General features: G+C 38.4%; 1 protein-coding gene across 3 annotated transcripts in view; it reads left to right on the forward strand.

Moving 5' to 3' along the window:
- FAM163B (family with sequence similarity 163 member B) overlaps nt 1–14631 on the forward strand; it is a 59044-nt gene that overhangs the window by 41065 nt on the left and 3348 nt on the right. The window lies entirely within an intron of this gene.

The raw sequence follows: 14631 nt of genomic DNA on the forward strand, positions 1-14631 counted from the left end.
CCTGGATAAATATGGAGTAAAGAAGATGAGAAAGAAGAGTCAAATAGGTAGAAAGGGAAACAGGAGAGAGAAGTATCCTAAAAAACCTAGAAACAAGCTGTTATCAAAGAGAAGAGGATAATTCAAAGTATCAGAGATTGAGGAAAGTTCCAAAAAAAATGAGGATTGAGAAAAGGTCATTAGAGTTGGCAACTAATGAGATCATGATAACTTTAGAGAGAGAAGTTTTGTTTGAATGATGAAATCAGAAGCCAAATTACAGAGAGGTAAACAATGAAAGGGAAGGAACTGTTTAGAGACAGTTTTCTCTAAGAATTTAGTCAGAAAAGGGAAAAATAACTAACAGGGATAGTTGCATCAGATGAGGGTTTTTTGAGGATAGAAGAGACATGGGCAAATTTTTAGGTGACCATCTCTGCTGGATCAGTATCCATTTCTTGGCACAAGGCTCTGTCCCAGGACATCTTCTCTCTATAGATCTTTTTCCTTGGATAAATGCCTTCTGGATTAAATTATCCCTACCAGTCACCCAGGTTCAAAAACCTTAGAATCATCCTGAACTCTCCCCTCTTTTTCCCTCCTCCTCCCCAAACCCCAATCAGATCTTATCAATTCCACTTCCATTAAAATAATCTGTCATATCTCTTCTCTTGACATTTTCACAGACAGGTCCTCATTATCTCTTAGTCCTCATTACCTCTTACTTAAAGTATTACAATAGTTTAACTGGTCGACCTATTTTCAGTCTTCTCTCTCCAATCTGTCTACCATATAGTCTTTCTAAGGCACAATTCTTTCTTATTTTATTTTTAATAAATAAAATAAAACAATAATTTCTATAACATAATATAATTAAAAAGATGATTCTGTATTCCAAACTGACCTCTTTACTATACTCTTAACTCCCTATCCTACTGTACAGGCTTCTCTGCCTTAAATAGCCTTAACTCTGCCTGTGAGAAGCCTTAGCTACCTCTAGGTCCAGCTCAATTGCCATCTTCTACACTAAGCTTTTTCTCCCAAATTATTAGTGTCCATTCCCTTGTCAAATTGACTTATATTTATTAATTTTTAACATGTTGGATCCCCCTGTAAATGGGTAAACAAACTTCTTGTTAGGGGTCTTTTGGGATGGTTTTGGTTTTGGTTTATTTTGGTCTTTATATTCCCAGAACCTAGCAGTCAAGCAGTCAATAAACATTTATTAAGTTCTTATTATGAGCCAGGCACTTTGCCATGTGCTAGGGATACAAAAAAAAGGCAAAAGACAATTTTTGATTCCAAGGAGCTTACCATCTCATGGGGGAAATAACAATTGAACAAATATGTACAAACAAGCTATTCAAGATAAATAGGAAATGTAAAATAAAATTATGTATATGCACATATATCTTTACATATATGACAAATGGGAAATAATTAATAAAGGGAAAGCAGTAGAATTAAGAGGGGTAGGGAAAGACTTTCTGTAGAAGATAGGATCTTATTTGAGACTTAAAGGAAGTCAAGAAAAGTGGAAGGTAGAAATGAGGAGGGCGACATTCCAAACATGGGAAACAACCTGAAGAATTGCCCAGTCAAGAGATGGAGGTGCACTGAACAGCAAGGAGGTCAGTGTCATTGAATCAAAGAATACTGGTGGGGAGTAAGATGTTAAAAAACTTGAAAGGTAGAAAGAGGCTAGATTAAGAAGGGCTTGGAATGTTTTGTCTATAAAGGGTCTTAATAAACATTCAATTGTTGAATTGAATCTTGTACTCTGTCCTAATCAGATTCCAACTAACCTATAATGTTGTTTCTGAGTACCTCATTTTAGGAAGAATATTGATAAACTGGGGCAGATCCAAAGGAGACTGACCAAAGTGGTTAGAGGCTTTAGAGACCATGTTCTATAAGGATTAGCCCAAGGAATTCAAACTACTTAGTCTAAAAGAGAAGACTTTGGAGTTAAAAAATAACAAAAAGGATGGTCTTAAAAACCCAGGAAGACTTGTATTAGAGTGAAGTAATGAGAACTAGGAGAATAATTGTATAACACCAGTCACATTTGATGCAAGTAGATAGTTGAGTGAATAAAGTATCAGGCTTGGAATCAGGAAGCTCTGCATTCAAATATGGCCCCAGACACTTACTAGGCAAGTCACTTAACCCCTATTTGCCTCAGTTCCTCATCTGTTAAAAGGGGGTATGTTGGAGAAGGAATCCGGTATCCTTGCTAAGAAAACCCAGACTTTGTCACAAAGAGACATGACTAGACAATAACAAAATCATCCACATTATAAAGATAACTTTGAAAGCTATGAGAACTCTAATCCATACAATGAGCAACAGGACTCCAGAACATCAGTCAACCACATTCAGCCCATGATGGACTCAGGATGTAGAATGAGGACATGGTCAATGGAAGAATGTATTTTGCTTGACTCTTCATATTTGTTTCAAGGGGGGAAAGAGGGAAGTTGAAGAAAAATAGATTTTTGCTTATTAAAAAATAAAATATTTTTTAAAAACTTCAAGAGATCTTAATAGCTGGTTGCTAGTATTTGAAAAGCTGTATACTTATCCTACTTGGCTTCAAAGGGAAAAACTAGAAGCAAAAAAATAAATAAGCATTTATCAAGAACCTATGTGCTAGGCTCCTTACAAATATGATTTTACTTGATCTTAACAATTACTCTGTGAGGTTGGTGCTATTAATATATTCATTTTACAGTTGAGGAAACTGAAGCAAAATAGAAGTTAAGTGACATGCCCAGGATTAAGGATTTCTTTTCACATACATCTTAGCTTAAGTAACCTCTTAGGTCCTTGAACCCTCTAGATTCTTAATTTAATGGAATGGATTGACTCAGGAGCTAGTATTCACCTCACTGAAGATCCATCTGCAAGCAAAGCCTGGATGATCACTTGTCAGATATGTGATAGAGTGGATTCTTGTTCAAGGATGTGATGGGTTTGAGATATAGGATGGTACAAGGGAAAAGGGTGAAATTTGTCATCAGAGGACCTGAATTCCCATTCTGGATCTTATTATTTATTTTGTGACCTTGGGTAAGTTACATAATTTCTCTGGGTCTCAATTTGTTCACATATAAAATGTGGGAATTAGACTATATATCCTCTAAGTTCCCTTCCTTTCCAAGGACATCTGGGTAGTGCAGTGGATAGAGAGCTGAGCCTGGAATCAGGAACACTCATCTTCCTGAGTTCAAATCCAGCTTCAGACACATTCTAGCTGTATGCCCCTGGGCAAGTCACTTAATCCTGTTTGCCTCACTTAAGTTATTTGTAAAATGAGCTGAAGATGAAAATGGCAAACCACTCCAGTATGTTTGCTAAGAAAACCCCAAATAGGTTCACATATAATATGAGGGAATTAGACTAAATGACCTCTAAAGGGTCTGAAATGACTGAACAACAACAAAGTCACTTCGGGCACTAGATGACCTCTAAAATCTCTTCCAGTTTAAGACTTATTTAGCTCTAGAGATTTAGAGAATGAAAAGATGATTGTAGAAGTATGATCAGGCCATTCAGGAAGGGCTCCATGGAAAAACAGCAGTTTGGTTGGGGAAAAAGACCACTTGGATCCCCTTCTGGGGTAATCATCCCTCCCCCCAGTTTATAACTCCCCAGTAAAGTAGAAGACTCTTAATTAGAGTTTATCTAAGTGTTTCAGTCTCCTGGTTTCTGAGAGCAGGCATAGGGGACACAAAAAAGGACTACCCACCATGTAGGAAATTGGGGTCAGGATTAAGGGGGTGCAGTTCCCATCTCACATTCTCTTCTTATAAAAGTGGGGAGAAGAAGTGTATAAAGCTTTTAAACAGTTTATGGTCCAGAGGGACTGATTAACAGTTCAGTGAGATGCTTGCCAAATTATCTTGGCTAGTGGTTCTGATATTTCAGTAAACCATCAGAGAGAGAGCATTTTTAGAATTGACAGATTGGTCCTTTACTTCAAACAAGAACTAGGGTGGCTTTTCTATAAGAGTTAAGACCATCCTTGTTCCTCCAAACTGCCCTAGCACTTTCTACCAAGTCTCCTGACTCCATCTAGGTTACTATAGGAACCCTGAACTTTGTCACCATATTCATTCATTCACCCTTTCAATGGATTTTTATAGGACCTGCTATGTGTAGCACTGTGCTAAACAACAAGAAAGATTAATAATTAAATTGAGAAATAATTCCCATTTTTAAAAACTCCCATCTTTTAAAGATGGGAGGTTTATAAGTGCAATACATCATCCATTTTTTTCAGATTTTTTTCTTTTTCATTTTTGTTCTTAAAATATTATTTTTTATATAAAGGCTCTCAGGGAAAGGGAGAGAGGGATAAAGGAGGAAATTTGGTGCCATAAAAAGCAAAAGACATCAATTAAAAACAGCTAAACAACAACAACAAAAAAGACAAATTCATCCTCTCATGAAACTTACAAAAATCTTGTAGGCAGGTAAGACATAAACTCAGATAACTATATTGCACAATATCACACAACAAGTATATAAGAAAGGTACAAAACAGTAATATGTGAGATCTCTGGGAGTTCAGGGAAGGTGATATCTGTGGGCTTCAAAAACTTGGCAGGAATTCAGCAGGTAAATAGAAATCAAGAGGACATTTCAGGAACAGGGAGCAGGAAAACAAAAAGACACATGGTACCTGTTTGGAGGGAAGTTAACAGAGGGGAACCACGTGGGAAAAAAAGTTTGAAAGGTAGGATTTGAATTCTCCCTGGTAGACAGTAAGGAACCCTGAAGGATTTAAACAATTTTGCACTATCTTGCCTGGTTCTTTGGAGGTTAGATAAACAGGAGCAAACCTGTAAATAGTTTTGTAAACCTAAAATGCTCAAGATGGCAAGCATTATTGTTTTTGTTATCATTATCATAGCATCATAATAATTATTGCTATTGTAGTCTTTGTAGTTAAAGTAAAAGGTCTTCACTTCTCACCTAAACTAAGGCATTACTTAATGGAGCAAGTAAAATGGTTTGACTTAAATTGTAGCAATTTAGATTATAGATGACTATGTCATAAATAGAACACTGAACTCACAGGCTAATAACTTAGGAGTAGTTCAATCCTGCTTTGAACATCACTGGCTTTGTGATAGGTAGCAGACAGATCACTTAATCTCTTGTGCCTCAGTTTGTTTCTCTGAAAAAATAGAAATAATAATACTAGAACTAGCTGCCTTACAAGATTTCTCTGAGGAAAGAGTGTTTTGTAAACTTTAAAGTACTCAATAAGCTTTTTATTAGAACTAGAGACAAGTATAAGTGAGTACATGTTTAACAACTGGCTCTCTTTGGAGGAAATGTACACATAGCACACTTTTAAGTTTAATTATTAACATTTTCTCTGTAACTTTTATAAGTCTAAACAATCAACATAACAATAAATTGAGCCCTTATTTGTTGTAAGAGTTAAGAGATGTATATGTTCACATTGAAAATGTAATTATTGAGAGCTGGTAAAAGTTATCTCTAGCATGACCATCACTAGAGGGAACTATAGAATTGTCTGCTACAAATTTCTCTTTTAGATGAGGAATGCTGCAGCAAGTTCAAAAAAAGTGACTTGCCTAAAGTCACTCAGTGACTTAGGAAAAAGGCAAATCTAAAACCCAGTTCTGGAGAGGCAAAATGATAGAATAGGGAAGGCACTGAATCTGCAATCAGAAGATCTAGGTTTGAATCTCATCTGCGGCTTACAACCCATATAGCCTGAAGCAAGTTATTTGACTACTCTGGGCCTCAGTTTCTTCATCTGTAAATTGAGAGAGTTAGATTTGGTGATCTCTAAAGCATCTCTTTTAACTCTAAATCCAGTGATTCTAGAGACTACAATCCTGTCACCTGTCTTGCAGAAGAGCAATAAAAATTGCTCCACCACATCTTCATTCCCTACTAGCTAGCGGCACCTAGATATAGCAGTAGATAGTGTGCCAGGCCTCTGAAGTCAGGAAAACTGAGTTCAAATTCAGCTTTGACACTTACTAGATGTATGACCCTGGGTAACTCAATCTGCCTCAATTTGCTCAAGTATAAAATGAGAATAATACCTTCCTCCCAGGATGGTTGTGAGGATCAAATGAGATATTTATCATGCCCTTAGCCTAGTGTCTGGTACATTGTAGACCCTTAATAAGTACTTGTTCCCTTCCCTACCAGGTAGCAAGGTTGGAATCAGTTCCCTTGCTCGGGCCACCCTTACATCCAAATCAAGAGCAAGTCAAGACATCACCCCATGATATCACTGGTCCTTTTCAAAAATGAAGGACCAACAATCACCACTCCAATGGGATGATGGTGGCTTCCCCCACTCCAGGATTACAGACTCTTTCCTGCCCATAGGAGGCTTCTGCCTAAGAATAGTCCCTCTTCTGCTTTTCCAACTAAGGAAACCAGAGTTTCCCCAAAGCTCTTATTAAAAGGAGCTAAATACTAGATTTGTGAATTGTTATATCTCCTTTATAAATAATGATTGAGTGGTGTGGGTCTGACTGTAAGTGCTCTGCTGGTTGAGAGAAAAGAGAAATAAGATTTGGAATGAATAGGGAAGACTTCCTCAAAGGGGTAGAACTTAAATTGGGTTATGAAAGATGATTCAACTTTGAATAGAATGTGCAAAAGCATGGAAAGAGGAAGGAGGGAGCCCAGGACCCTGGAGACTGGTCCCAGTTAACAGTGAAGCTGGCCTCCAGCCAAGGGACTGATCTGTCATTGTGTATGCATGGACTTGGGCCTTGGCCTCTCTGGCCCTGGCATTCCTCTGAAGCATTTCTGTTCCTCAGCATATCTATAAAGCCTGGGATCAGATCCCCTGTACTCTAGTGTGCTCCAGCTGGCACAAATACAGGTGTCATGGAGATAGCTGCTGACAGCCGTTGGGGTTGGGCTGGGAGTCTTCTATGGGCCAAGTACAGAGGGCTGGATGACGTTCCTCATCACACCACCAGGTTGCTGTCTTCTTCCAAGCTCTGCAGAGAGTCAGGGAGCGGCAGCAAAGAACAGGACCCCTCCAACTCTGTGCTTGTGGGGAAAGAGGCTCAGATGACAGTGGGCTCAGATGAACTTCCAAAAGCTATTTGGGAAGGTGGCATGAGGGACAGGAAAGAAGCCAGACTGTTCTGGGAATTGCTTATAGGCCTCCAGTTGGCCTTAGCAGTGATCATGACAATGATTTGACTCCTTAACACTTACAATAACTAGGGGTGTGGTGGTCTTAGAGTCAGAGCATCATGTTAGGTCAGAACTGGAAAAGATCTTAGAACACAGGATGTCAGAGCTGGAAAGAGCATCAGGACATAGAACACAGACCTAGATGGAATGTTAGAGTTTAGTTCAAACTCTTTTTCTTGCAGGCAAAGTCCTTAGCCTTTCAAAACTGATACTAGCCTTTCTCAAAAGGACTCTGTACCAGGGGCGGCTAGGTGGTACAGTGGATAGAGCACTGACCCTGGAGTCAGGAGTACCTGAGTTCAAATCTGGCCTCAGACACTTAATAATTACCTGTGTGGCCTTTGGCAAGTCACTTAACCCCACTGCAAAAAAAAAAAAAAAAAAAAAAAAAAGGACTCTATCAAAGTCCTCCCCTCATCCACACTCCAAATGGATATTTTCAAATGAACAAGAAAGGAGAAGGATGATGTGGCAAAGAACATCTGCAATAAACTCTCTTTTGGACAGATGTACAATTAAGGCACATTCTGGTCTTTCCAGTCACTCCCAATCCCCCAACCCATCTCACAGGCTACTGCCAGATTCAATCTTCCAAAAACATACATTTCCTCATGACACACCCTTGCTCAAAAATCTTCATTGTCTTCCCATTGTGAATCTAGTAAGAGATAGATAGGAACCAGGGACCCAGATTCACAAACTAGCTGACATCCTTGACTCTCTCACCCCTCATATCTAATCAATTGTCAAATACTATTACTTTTACCATCATAAGTTCTCTCAAATATGTTTCCTTCTCTCCATCCCAGGCTAGGCTCCTTATATCTAGACATTCGTGAGAGCATGTTCCTGAATCTCCCTGCCTCAAGCCTCTCCCTACTGCAGTTCCATCCTCCTCCCAGGCACCAAAGTGAGCTTCCCAAAGTGCAGGTCCAGTCATGTCAGCCTCTTGCTCAGTCAACTCCAGTGGCTAATGAGATAACATAAAATGCTCTGTTTGACATTCAAAGCCCTTCATAACTTACCTCCCTCTTACCTTTCCAATATTCTTACACCTTCTTCCCTTCTGTTTATTCTACAGCACAGTGACACTGGCCTCCTGGCTGTTTCTGGCATGAGACACTCCAGATTTTGACTCCATACATTTTCAGTGGCTATCTGTTATACCTGGGATTCTCTCCTTCCTGCCTCTTGTCTTCTTTCAATTGATCAATCAATAAACTTTATTAAGTGTCTAATAGGCTCTAAGTAGCTAGAAGACAGTGATAAGGAAAGAGAGAATCCCAAGACATTCAACTCTGTCTGCCTCAGGTTCCTCATCTGCAAGATGAGCTGGAAAAGGTAATGGCAAACCACTCAAGTATCTTTGCCAAGAAAATCCCAAATAGGATCATGAAAAGTTGAACATGACTGAAAACACCTGAACAACATCTATCACTATGTACCAGCCCACTGTGCTAAGCACTGAAGATAGAAAAAGAGGCAAAAGACAGTCCCTGGCTTAAAGGAGCTTGCAGTCTAATCCTTCAGATCTCAGCTAAAATCCCACCTTCTAGAAGCTTTTCATGTTCCCTCTGAGATGATCTCCAACTTATCTATTCCGCATAGTGCTTGTAGATGGCTTTCCTGTCGTCTCTCCCATTAGAATCTGAGCTTCTTGAGGGCAGGGACTATCTTTTGCCATTCTTTCTATTCCCAGCCTTTAGCACAGTGCCTGATATGTACTAGGTTCTTCATAAATGCCTCTTGCCCTGACTTGACTGTGTACTCTTGTTGAGCACCTTGCTCCTGCCTCCACAGATTGTAAACTTCTTGAGGTCAAGGATAGTATTATTCCTTGTATCATCCATAGTACCTAGGAGAGGGTCTTGCCTAAAACAGGAAATCAATAAATATTTGTTGGATGTGTTGTATCAATAAGGGAATCTATAAATGTCTCTGGAAATTTCTCTATAAATTCTCTTTAATACAAGATGCCTTGTTTTAGAAGAGGACAGGCTATATCTCCCTTATCATTTGTGGTTTCTCCCAAATTATCCTTGCATTTAATGATCTTCTTTTATATATAGATATATGTGTGTGTGTATGTATGTATGTATATTCGTGAAACTCTTATTCCCTAAACTAGATTTAAACTGCTTTGGATCAGAAATGGCGTTTTCTGTTTCTATCCTATTCACCTCAACACCTGGCAAAAGCCTGGAAACATAGAACTTTCCCAGTAAGTTGGTTTGTTTGTGGTTTGGTTTGATTTGGTTTATTTGTTTGTGCTTGACCTCAAACTTCATAATTAATAATAACTTAGGATATAGGGAGATTACTTGGTGCAATGGATAGAGGGCTCACCTGGAGTTATACAACTCTTCTTTCCAAGTTCAAATCCAGCCTTAGCTACTTGCTAGCTGTGTGGCCCTGTGCAAGTCACTTAACTTCATCTGACTCAATTTCATCATCTGTAAAATGAGCTGGAAAAGGTAATGGCAAACCATTCCAGTATCCTTGCTGAAATAACAACAACAAAAAAACCCAAGTAGGATCACAGAGTCAGGCACGACTAAAACAATTGAACAACAATAAAACCCATTCATAACCCTTTGAGGTTTGCAAAGTACTTTCCCTATGTTATTTAATTTGATCCTATAAGCAGTCCTTTAAAGGTCAGTGCTATTATTAACCTCTTTTCACAGATGGGAAAACTGAGGCTGAGATATTAAACACTTGTACAAAGCCACACAGTTAAGTAGTGTCTGAGAACAAAATTTGAACTCTGGACTTCCTGACTCAGGATCCAGTACCACTTAGTTGAATTATGGCTGCAGTTGGATGTGCTCTATCACTTGTACTTTTAAAATTCTACTTCAAATCAAATCAATATTCATTTACTAAATGCTTACTATGTGCTAGCAACATGCTGAGAATAAAAATATAAGCAAAAAGACAGTCCCTGCCCTCAAGAAGCTTATATTCTAATAGATCTTCTATTAATCCAGGTTTCAGCTACATGGTCTTGGCCAAGTCTTTTCCTTCCCTGGAATAAAGATACCTCCTCTATAAAATAATAATAATAAATAATATTTACATAGTACTTACTACATATTGGACAATGTGTTAAGTACTTACAAATATCTCATTTGATCCTCACAACTACTCCAGAAGATAGGTTCTATTATTATCCACATCTTACAGTTGAGGAAACTGAGGTAAGAAGAGGATAAATGATTTGCACTAGAACATACATCTAGTAAGTGTATATGGATGGATTTGAAATTAGGTATTCCTGATACACCACCTTACTGCCTCTAAAAGGACAAGATTGGATAAAATGAACCCTAAAGTCTTTCAAGTTAGGATAATCTATAATCTCCTATGAATTCCTAAAGTAAAGGTATAGCTTTTATACAAAGACATTGAATTTGAAAGTCAAAGAGCTTTGCATTCCAATTCTACTCTGCAACTCACTCTTTATATGACCATTTTAAAAAACAGTTGTTCTCTCTGGGGGCCTCAATTTCTTCATCTATAAAATGGGAGTGATAATCTAAGCCTTGCTTCCCTCACAGGGTTGGTGTGAGGATCAAATAAGATAATGGATGGAAAAGCACTTTGGAAAATACAAGGCAATATATGAGTAAAAGGGATTATTGTGGCACTTGCTTTACCTGTTGAGTTGGGAAAAGGCTAAACCAAAACACAGCTGGTTTTGCTCAGAGCTAAGCCTCCACATTAACCAAGAGGGAGGGAGGGCTGTGGAGGCATGCAATTTAAAAACTCTTCCTTCCACTCTGAGAACCACTGCCCAATTTATTTCTCCTCACCAAACTGGGCATCAGGAGGAGCATAGAACTTGTCTGGACACAAGAATCCCTCTCTTGAACCCCAATCTCAACCATCAAGATGCACACCCCCACCTCCACCTGCCCTGCCAACCTCTACTCCTCCCTCCCTATACTCACTATGGACTTGGATCCTGTGCTTGTCTTACTCTTGTAGTCAGCAGAGCCCAGGCAGGGCCAGCTGGCTCAATTTCGACTCTGGCAGCCAGCCGGCCAAGACTGTCTGTTGAGCTTTGCAAGAGCTGTGTAAGTGTAAAAGTGTATGTATGTGTGTGTGCATATATGTGTATGTGTAGGTCCTTCCTCAACCCAGGGTTGGGACTAGAAACCAGCAAAATCCTAATGACCTCAAAGGGTTTTTGAAAACTCCCCCTTTCCCTTGCTAGGGGCATATCCTTCTGGAGAGGCAGCAAAAGTTTAGTTTAGCCCTAAACTGGGCATCAGAAAACCTGAATTCTGGTCCCAGCTCTGAAACTAAATGACTGTGTGACCATCAAATTACTTCCCCAGTAATTATTATTACCCTAAATTACCCCAGTAATCAAATTACTTGTCCAAAGGGGGCCTTTATTTCCTTATATCTGTGGTATCATGGAAAGAATATTCCTCAGATGAGGAAAATGAGAGGATTCTAGCTCTGATAGTCAATGATTATGTGAGAGTTCATAGTCACCCAGAACTCATGTACCCCCTCCCCCAGACTAGTGGGCATATTTCCAAAACAAATAGGGCCCTTTCTCTTCTGTGGTATACAATGTAGTATTTTAGAATGAACTCTAATGATCATCTGGTGAACTTCTTAAACTTTTTTGTGCCATGGAAACCTTGGACAGTCTGGTGAAACCTATGGACCCCTTCTCAGAACAATGTTTTTAAATGCACAAAATAAAGCACAGTTTTACAAAAAAAAACTAGTTGTATTGAAGTAGTTATAAAAAAAATTTTAAAAACAAGTTTACAGACAAAAACTAGTTATATTGAAGTATGGTTATCAAACAACTTTAAAAGTTTACAAGTTTACAGACCATAGGAAGCATCTCTGATCATCTATATCAGTTTGTTTGCTGCTATGAGGAGGAGAGTGGTGGAAAAATGTGGAACTCAAAAGCTTGGAAAAGGATAAATGTTGAAAACTATCTTTACATGTAATTGGAAAATAATTAGAAAATGACTAAATAAGTAAACAAATGAATAAATGAAAGAATGAATAAGAAAGTTTTAAAAAGGAATCTCTCATCTAATCCAGTTCCCCTCATTGGGTCTTGCTTTAAGTATCAGAGCTGAAATTACTCAGGGTCTAACTTGGTAAAAATCTAAGGAAAGTTGTAGAGATGGAGGGATGGAGGGACACTGCTTTTGTAACCCACAGGGCATCCAGAATTGACATCCTGATCTGACACCAAGGCAAAGGATAGGTAGGACTTGATACAGTCACTCTCTACATTAGACCCATGGATTTGTCAGAGAAGATTCAGAGACTTGGGGGATTTTTGGAGTCTAACTCTAAAGATCTTTGTGGATAGGAAAGAACAAGAGCACCAAGCCAGGAGATATGTTTTTTCTTTTAAATTGATATCTTTTATTTTTTATATTACCTTTGTTTCTTAATATATTCCTTTCCCTTCCCCCTCCCAGATAGTTATCTCTGAAACTTTTTCTAATTAAAAAAATGGAAAGGAGAAAAGGAGTGGGTAGAAATGATTCTACAAAATTAAGCAATATTTAAGCCAAGTCAGATAAGATAGACAGATAGACAGGCGGATAGGCAGATGGACAGATAGATAGATGGATGGATGGATGGATGGATGGATGGATGGATGGATGGGTCCATGGGTCCCTACCTCTACAAAAAGGGAGATCTATTCACATACCTCTCCATTAAAGCCAAGCTTTATAATCATAATTTCAAAGCAATGATTTTTTTCTTTTTTCTCTTTTTTCACTGTCTTTATGCTTTCCAATTATTTTGTAGTAATTGTATATGATTTTCTCCTGAATGGTTATACCAGTCTCATCAATTTATATAAATCTTCCCATGATTCTTTTAATTTTTCACATCCATCATTCTCATAGCACAATAATACTCCATTACTTTCTTGTATCACAACTTCATTAGCCCTTCTCAAATCAAAGGGGCAATCTATTTTTTCCAGTTCTTTGTTACTATAAAAATTGCTGTCTAAAGGTATTTGAGACTCCATGGGACCTCTCCTTCTGGAACTGCCATTTCCCAATTTTCTGCCATTCACTGAACAGCAAAATCCCAAAGTCTGATCTCTCACATTCAGCAAGGAATTCAACAATATTTATTAGGTACCTACAATATACTAAACCTAGTGTAGGCCTCTGAGAATCTAGAAATGAAAAACATCAGTGTTAACAATCTCACATTTCTATACCACATTTTAAGGGTTACAAAAAAAGCCTTCCCTATAAGTCCCTAAAATTAATAGCATATAAATGTTATTATTATAACCATTTTACAAATCAAGAAACCAAGGTTCACAAAGAAGTGACTTACCTGGGGTAACAAAACTGATCAGTGTCTGATCCAAGAAATAGAATCCAGGTCTCCTTTCAAATCCTATATTCTTTCAACATCAGTCCTAGCCTTCAGAGAGTTCATAAATTGAGGGAAAGAGGGAAGAGTATGACAGAGAAATAGAAGAGATCTAAACAAAAGGCTACAAATAGGAACTTTGAGGAGCTAGAGAGATGGTTCTATCATGATACCTCAATTCTCTCATTTCCTAATTATATGACTTTGAGAAAGTCACCTAATTTCTCTGGGTGTCTTTAAAATGGGATGAAGAATTCCTATGCTGCCTCCTTCACAAGAATGAATGAGATAATGGAAGTGAAAACTGAATAAGATAATGGATTTGAAAACACTTTCAAGAGGATAAAGAACTACATGAATTAGAGAGATTTCCCCAATCTTACTCATTTTGATCTTAGATAATAGTAGATTGACTTAATGACTTGATTCTGAATATCCTTTCCTATGAATCCCCTCATCAGTCCTCATAGATGATATATTATTCCACATTTCCTAGATATGGAAATGAATACACCAACTAATTTTCCTGGATCCAAACATCTATTGCCACTCCCCTTTAAAAAAACACACTTTTAATAAAATAAGCCTTTGAGCCCCAGATAGCCCATTGGTTTATGCCATTCCTCCTCTAGATTTTCCAAGACATAGGTCAGTCAGAGACATATAGGAACTGAATCCCTGTGGGCTGCTGACCCTTTTCCCCAGTGCCCTCAAAATTTGTCCAGGTTAAAATAAATAAGGACCCTTTTGCAGGGAAGAGACCTTGCCTAAGGTCTAGAGGAAACTAGATAACATAGTGGAAGCCCTGAATTCATATCCAGCCTCAGACAATTACTAAGCAGTAAGACCCTGAACAAATCACTTTTTCTGCCTCAACAGCCCCCATCTCCCCAGGGTTCTTGTGAATGGCTGGCACATAGCAGATGTTTAATAAATGCTTATTTCCTTCATTCCAAAGAAGAGCCTGAGGGGAGAAGGCATGACCAAAGGGGAAGAGGTAGGACCCATTTTGCCTTTTAATGACTGGATCTATGTGAACTTTTTTTT

This window comes from Macrotis lagotis, chromosome 1 (genome assembly GCF_037893015.1).
Source record: "Macrotis lagotis isolate mMagLag1 chromosome 1, bilby.v1.9.chrom.fasta, whole genome shotgun sequence".
Lineage (NCBI taxonomy): Eukaryota > Metazoa > Chordata > Mammalia > Peramelemorphia > Peramelidae > Macrotis > Macrotis lagotis.